Source organism: Monodelphis domestica, chromosome 5 (genome assembly GCF_027887165.1).
Source record: "Monodelphis domestica isolate mMonDom1 chromosome 5, mMonDom1.pri, whole genome shotgun sequence".
Classification (NCBI taxonomy): domain Eukaryota; kingdom Metazoa; phylum Chordata; class Mammalia; order Didelphimorphia; family Didelphidae; genus Monodelphis; species Monodelphis domestica.
Genome location: NC_077231.1, coordinates 225,936,976 through 225,944,552, shown reverse-complemented (window position 1 = coordinate 225,944,552; position 7,577 = coordinate 225,936,976). Strand labels below are relative to the sequence as shown.

General features: G+C 47.5%; 1 non-coding gene across 1 annotated transcript; it reads left to right on the top strand.

The window, feature by feature from the left end:
• The first annotated feature begins 437 nt into the window (after positions 1-437).
• On the top strand, positions 438-509 carry TRNAC-GCA (transfer RNA cysteine (anticodon GCA)). Its single transcript has one exon. It is a non-coding gene; the product is annotated as a tRNA-Cys (tRNA).
• Positions 510-7,577: the final 7,068 nt, after the last annotated feature.

Below are 7,577 nucleotides of genomic sequence, written 5' to 3'. Positions count from 1 at the left end.
GAAGGCTGAAGAGAAAGGGGGAGGGGAAGCTGAAAGGCTTCTGAAGAGGAGAGGAAACTGGGAGGAGGGTAGGAAAACTTGATCCATTAGTTATCCAGGATCAATCAATACACACCCTCAGAATATCTATCTATTACACTCCTGCCTGCCTGAGGCCTGCCAGGCTGGTTTGGGTAGGGAGTGAAGACAAGTTCTAGCTTCATATGGCTGGGGCCTCTGATGGGATGGTTGGGGTCCAAAGAGCCTATGGAGGGCTTGGTGGGTGTTGGGGACCCTCAGAGGGGGCCCCTGGACATGGCTCTTGAGTCCAGGGTCAGGGCAGGCAGCTGGGGTCTGGGGAGGCTTCTCCAAACCACTGGCAATGGCTCTGGAAGGCAGGTGTTCTGGGTGTGGAGGCAGCTTGGAAAGGTGCTCATTAAGAGTATGTTTGTAGGCCAGGGGGTATAGCTCAGGGGTAGAGCATTTGACTGCAGATCAAGAGGTCCCTGGTTCAAATCCAGGTGCCCCCTACCAGTTGCCTCTCCTTTTAGGCTTGCCACATGTTCCTCTTCCTCCTGGCCTCCCAAGTGCCAGCAACAACCTCAGCCTCTACCAGCCTCAACCTCTTTCCCTCCTGTGGCTGTCAGGCTCCAAGCCTGCTAGGTCCATGGCCTCAGGGCACACAGTCTGACCAGCTCTGCAGCCTCCCATTGGCTGCCATGTTCCTGCCTCTCCAATCCTCTTCTGAGGCCTGCAGAAACCTAAAGAAGAGGCCCCCAGTTTGTCAGAGCCACCTGCTGACCAGACACACTCCAGCAGGTGCCCTCTCTGGGGGCTCAGGGTCAGGAGGTCACCCCGGGGACAGAGGAAACCACAGGTGTCCAGGTTTCTGGGCCTGGGCCCGGCCACAGCCTCCTCTTGGCTCCCTAGTCTCCGCTGTCCTTCTGACCACTGGCCTCTGCCTTCTCCTGGACCTCCAGCCTCCACCTGCTGCCCTGTCTCTGACATCTGCCCCTCCTCCTCCTGGTGACCCTCCCCTCGGGTACTTGGGCAAAAGCTCTGCCCTCCCTCCTGCTCCAGCCTCTCAGGCCTCCCAGCCAGCAGAGCCTCTACAGGAAACAATGGGTGGATGTCGCTGGCCCCCGGGATAGGCTTGCCTGTGGGAAGAGTCAAACAGGAGGGGAGAGAGACACACACACACACACACACAGACAGAGAGAGCTGAGGCCTAGCTGAGGCCCTTTTTACGAGCCAGGCCCAGAGGCTTCTCAGACAGAGAGAAGCTGGCTGGGGGGGCAGGGCTCTGGGGCTTCCGGTGGGCTGTCTCAGACCTAGCCTGGTGGCCTGAGGGGCCAGAGGTGGCTGGTTCAAATCCAGCTGCATCTCCTTGGGAAGGGGAGCTGCCATGAGGGTCACCAGGAGACAGAGAGCCTGGCAGCAGAGGGAGAGGCAAGGCCTGGACCCGCGGCACCAGCAAAGTGGGTTTGGCAGGCCCGCAAGGAGACTGTCCAAGGCCTCCTGGCTGTAGAGCTCAGTCTGGTCGTGGGCATGTGGGGTCGGCCTGGTGGCAGCCAGCGTTGCCTAGCCGGGTGGGCCACAAACCCCACCGGGAAAGGCAGCAGGTCTGTCAGCAAACTGGCCAAGGGATGACTAGCAGGCCAGAGCTGCAGGCTGGTGCTCGAGATGGGGGGCCTGAAGCTCTCCAGAGCCTCTCAGGGGCATCCAGGCTCACCCAAGGCCTGTGGAAGGCCAAAAGGTCTTGTAGCCTCTGCTCAGGGCCGTCCCCGCCTCTGGGCTATGTGGGAGCTGAAAGCCCAAAGCCCTGGCTCGGCTCCATCTCCAGGGGCCTGGGGAGGGTTGGCTCCTGCCTGCCTGGGGCCTGCCAGGCTGCTCTGCCTGGGGAGTGAAGACAAGATGTAGCCCAGGTTTACCAGGGCCTCTAGCACAACCATGGAGGCCCAAAAGGCCTCGCTGGTGGGTACTGGGGCCATTTAACAGATGGTGCCCCTGGATGGATGTGGCTCTTGTGCCCAGGGTCAGGGCTGGCATCTGGGCCCTGGGGAGGCTTCTCCAAACCACTGGCACTGGCTCTGGAAGGCAGGTGCTCTGGGTGTGGTGGCAGCTTGGAAAGGTGCTCATTAAGGGTATTATTGAGGGCCAGGGGGTATAGCTCAGGGGTAGAGCATTTGACTGCAGATCAAGAGGTCCCTGGTTCAAATCCCGGTGCCCCCTACCAGCTGCCTCACCTTTTAGGCCTTCCACATGTTCCTCTTCCTCCTGGCCTCCCAAGTACCTGCAAGAACCCAGCCTCTGCCAGCTGCTTGTCTCTGTCCTCTACTCCTGCTCCTTCTGCTGACCCTCCCCTCCAGTGGATGGGCAACAGCCCTGCCCTGCCCTTCCTCCTGCTTAGGCCTCTCCGGCTTTCTGGATAACTGGGTTACTACAGACAACATTGGGCAGAGTTCCCTGGCATCCCGATTAGGGGTGACTGTGGGACGGAGACAAAAAGGGACACAGACAGACAGACAGACAGAGATCCAGAGATCCAGAGATCCAGAGACAGACAGACAGACAGACAGACAGACAGAGAGCTGAGCCTGCACGGGAGGCCCTTCCTGCTAGCCAGAATTAGAGCCTGACCAGCCAGAGAGCAGTTGGCTGAGGGGGCAGCCCTTGATTCCTGCCTGCTGGCTCAGGCCCAACCTAGTGGCCTGAGGTTCCAGACGTGGCTGCTACCATGCAGATCTGAATCTCCTTCTGCTAGAAGCACTGGCACGAGGCTCACGAGGAGATGGAGAGCTGGCAGCAGTGCCAGAGGCAAGGCCTGGCCTCAGAGCACAAGGAAAGTTGGCCTCGGGGACACTGCAGGGACATGTTGGCAGCAGACTGCCCAGGGCCCCAGGGCTGCTTATGGCAAGATGGCGTCTGTCTTGGGGCGGCCAGGGGAGCCTGGCCATGGGGGCCATGAACTGTGCTCCCACAGAAGGGAGCAAGTCCTTCAGCTAACCGGCCAGGGGCTGTGGAGCAGATGGGTGCTGCGTGGTGGAGGCTGTCCATGTTAAAATTCTCAAAGACCGATTCTTCATTTATAATTATTTATTAAATAATATAAAAGGGGGTCAGAGAAAGAGAGAACCCCAGTCAGATATGGACCCCCATTCCCTTGGCCATCTGCTCCAACCACTAGGCCCAGAGCCAGGAGCAGGGAGTCTGGCCTACACATACATTCTTGCTCTGCATTCCAAGGGAGAAGGTTCCCATTTGCTCCCTCTACTCCAACTGATGCTCTTCATGAATCCCTTTACAAAGCTCTTCCCACTGGAGGACTGAGACCTCACTCTGGCCAAAGGGCTGGACTTCCACACACCAGGAGACCTCTAGCTTGCCTGCAGTATGCATAGCCACTGCTTTCTGCCCCACTGGCTTTCCTCTACTCCACTATCTCAAAAGGCTTGTTTGCAGATAAAACAGGCTTTGGCTGCATCTTGTTCAGCCAGAGGGTGGGGAAAGAAGCAGAATGGTTACTTAATGGTTCTCCCTTTTCAATTCTAAAGATTGTCTTTGGGGGTCAAAAAAAAAGGGGCACAGGCTAGTGAGGAAATTTCACAATCCCCCCCTTGATTCCCTGGGAGATAGAGTAGTCTCCTCAACAAAGTTCCCATTATGATATCTAACAATGCATGCATATAGGTGATGTTAACATGTATGATGCGTTCTTACATATCCTTATGATGAAAAGTTCCAAAATTTCAAAATCCTTCCATGTCCTTTTATGTTGCTTGTATAAACTCTTTCTTCCTCTCTGGTCCTCCGTCTGGTCAGCATATCAGTCTTCTGTCTTCTTTCACTTTTGATTGAAGACTTCTGTTCTTCAAATCAGGATCCACTGGAATAATCAGGAACCAGGAACATATGGGAACAAACATGAACATGTATGCACGTAAGGTTTTTAAGTGTGCATGCATGTAAGTGAAATTTACATGTGCATGAAAGTAAGATGAAATCTTCATGAATGCTAGTCAGAATTTATCAATAATTCTTCATGTTTGAAAGTAAGCATTACATGTGTGCATCTTCATGCATGAGAGTAAGCTTTACATATGTACATCTTCATGTGTGTAAGTAAGCTTTGCATATTTACATCTTCATACATGCAAGTAAGCTGTACATGTGTTCTTCATGGGTGAGTGTGAGCATTATGCATAAGTTCTCAAGATTTTGTTAAGAATAGTGATTTGAAGTTGTTTCTAATCTTTTACTGTGTGACTCTTTACAAGGAGATGTATTATATGGTTACTGTACTTATTTCTTGGAGATAGAATTTAATGAATCATGTATTCATTTGAAATAACATTGTTTCTTTCTGTTCAGTTACTGTGTGGCTGGCAGAGACTTCGTATATAATATATATATAGAGAGAGGCTTCTATATGACTGCTAAGCTTTCAAATGCATGTTTTCTTTTTGTCTGTTACTAGCTGCATTTGCTTCAGGGGTGCTATCCTTTCATAATTTTAACATTTGCAGTGCTCTCTTGTCTGTATTCTGGTGGCAAGTACTCTCATGTGCTTTCCTTCATTTTCAGTAGGGACTGTTACTGCTTATCAATTATTTTCCTAGGGCTACTCAACATTATGGGTGTGATGTAATTTAACATGTGAAGCATGGAACCATGGATCTCTTTGATCAACCTTTATAGACGTTGGGGTTGTCATTATGACCATAGTTGGTCCAATCCATCTTGGTTCTGTAGGAGATTCTCTATTAAAGTTCAGGAATATACCTTATCATCTGGTTTTATCTTATGCAATGAAAAATCTAGTAGTATTCTTTGCACAAGCAAACCCAGTTTCCTTAGTTCTTCAATTCTACGTTGTATCTGTTTGAAGTATTCATGAAGACTACATTCCACTCTTAACATGGACAAGTAAGGTGGCTTTACTGACCTACCATGCCAAAGTGGCTGACCATTGTAACCACGAAAATGTGGGTTCCCAAAACTATGAATTGCAGAAACTGTAAAGGTTTAGGCCAAACTATAAAGATAATTTTTAGTGTCTTGATTTATATTAAAAATAAGTGGTCACCATGGGAAAATTCCCAAATATGAAAATACGCAAGTCAGCTGGGGTTTATGGAGATTTTAATTAATACAAATGAAGGAATTAAGGGAAGAGAGAGAGAGAGAGAGAGAGAGAGAGAGAGAAAGAGAGAGAGAGAGAGAGAGAGAGAGAGAGAGAGAGAGAGAGAGAGAGAATAGTAGAAAGGGCCTAGGCCAAATGGCCTAGGTCTGAGCCTTAAGGAAGAGAGAGTCAGTCTTTATCACTCACAAGATCGTCCCAAGCAAGCTCCAGTCATTCACTGAAATCCTCAACTCCTGAACTGAGTTCAGAGACCCTCCTCTGAACTCCTGAACCCTGAACTGAGTTCAGAGCTCCAATTCAGCTTCCAAACTGAACTACCTCCAAACTGAACTGAATTCTCCTTTTAAAGAAATTTTCTCTTATGTCACCTCCCCTAAATTTTCACATTTACCAATCATAGTAGACGCTTTTTCCCAAGACTGCCGATTCTTAGTTCTCATCACTCTTTAGTTCTCACCTTCTCTGGGTATATTATATATTCTGAGTATTTCACATCTCCTTTGCTAAGCTTGCCTTTTGTAAGTTGCTTGACCTTTTAGTGATTAATTTAGCCTTTATAGGTACTTAGCACCCTTTTGTATTAGATCTAAAAATAGACCATCTAGCTTAGGGTTTTTGCTTCACTATAAGTATGAGTTGGGGACTTTTCATTGTTCAATCAGGAATTTGCAACTTTATTTTCCCCTAAGGCACTGCCTGAGCAGGGTGGAGTAATTTTAAAGTTCTCAATACATTCCTGACCAAATATTTTCATTGTTAAAAGTGGGGAATAGCTTAATCAAATCTTCTGAAGTAGAATCTGAGCACTTTTAAGATTCACACCATATTGCATTTCAAATGGTGATATATGCAAGTCAGTCCTAGGCCTGGTTCTTATGTTGAACAAAGCAAGAGGCAAAACATCTGTCCATTTTAAGTGTGTTTCTGAACAGAGTTTACCTATTTGTGTTTTCAATTCTTTGTTCATAAATTCGACCTGCCCGGAACTTTGGAGCTGATAAACTGAATGGTAGTTGCACTTAATCCCCAAGTTCTTGTAGATTTCTTGTAGAACCTGGGAAGTGAAGTGTGACCCCTTGTCTGCATCTATGGTATCGAGAATGCCATGTCTAGGTATAATCTCCTTTAATAGAAATCTCACTACCATTGCAGTATCATTTTTCTTGGATGGACACGCTTCAACCCATCTAGTCAGTCTATCCACAATCACCAATGCATATTTGTATCCCTTGTCTTTAGTTATGTTGATATAATCAATTTGAATACACTGGAAAGGCATATAGCTGAGTGGTATGCCTCTCAATGCAACACTCTTAAAATGTCTTTGATTATATCTTCTGCATGTTTCACATGCCTGACAAGTTCTAATGGCATTTGTTGTAATTCCTGGTGCTGTCCAATACCTCTGAATGGTATCCAGAATCCCTTGCACTCCGTAATGTCCCTTTGCATGAATTACAGTGCACAAATGTCGATATAGCTTTTTAGGGAGAATAGGTTTACCCCCTTGAGCAATCCAGACATCTTTGATTTGTTTAGCACCTAGCCACTCTTTCCATGACTGTATTTCTTCTCTGTCATAGGCTTCAGTGAGATTATGCCTTTTAATCAGAGAGAAATTCAGCACATGGTGGGGACCGAACCTTGTAGCATATTTTGATGTTATGTCTGCTCTGACATTTCCTAGGGATATTCTGTCCTTTCCATGAGTATGTGCCTTACAATGGATTATGGCCACCTCTTTAGGAAAGTCTACAGCATTTATAATACGATCTATCAGATTGCCATATGCAATTGGTTTCCCAGCTGAAGTTTTATACTCTCTGTTTTTCCATATGTATGATGACCAACGTACAGTGGAGAAAGTATATTGTGAATCCTGAAAAATATTAGCTCTTTTCCCTCTAGCTAATTCTAAGGCCATTGAGTAGAGCCTTGAGCTCAGCTCCCTGGGTGCTGACATGACTTGGCAATGATGCATGCCGAAGTGTTCTGTCATTGTCAACTATCGCTGCCCCTGTGAATTTTCTCCCATTGCGAACATAGAAGGACCCATCTGTGTATAACTCTATTTCTGGATCAATAAGAGGTGTATCTTTAAGGCGTTCATTTGGCTTGTGCATAAGTTCTACTATTTGCCCACAATCATGTAATACTTCCCCACCCATTGGCAAATCAGAAATCAGAGTCACTGGGTTAATTGGTGCACATCTATGAATTGTGATGTTATCATTGCCTAACAAAATAACTTCATAATCAGATATTCTTGCATCAGTGAATGAATGCATATTCTGCGACCATAACCATTTTTCAATTTGGTGTGCAGAATACACATGCAATTTACATCCTAGTACTATATCACAGGACTTCTTGACCATTAGAGCAGTAGCTACTATGCTCCTGAGGCAATGCACCATTCCTTGTGCAACCGTGTTAAGGATAGAACTGTAAAACG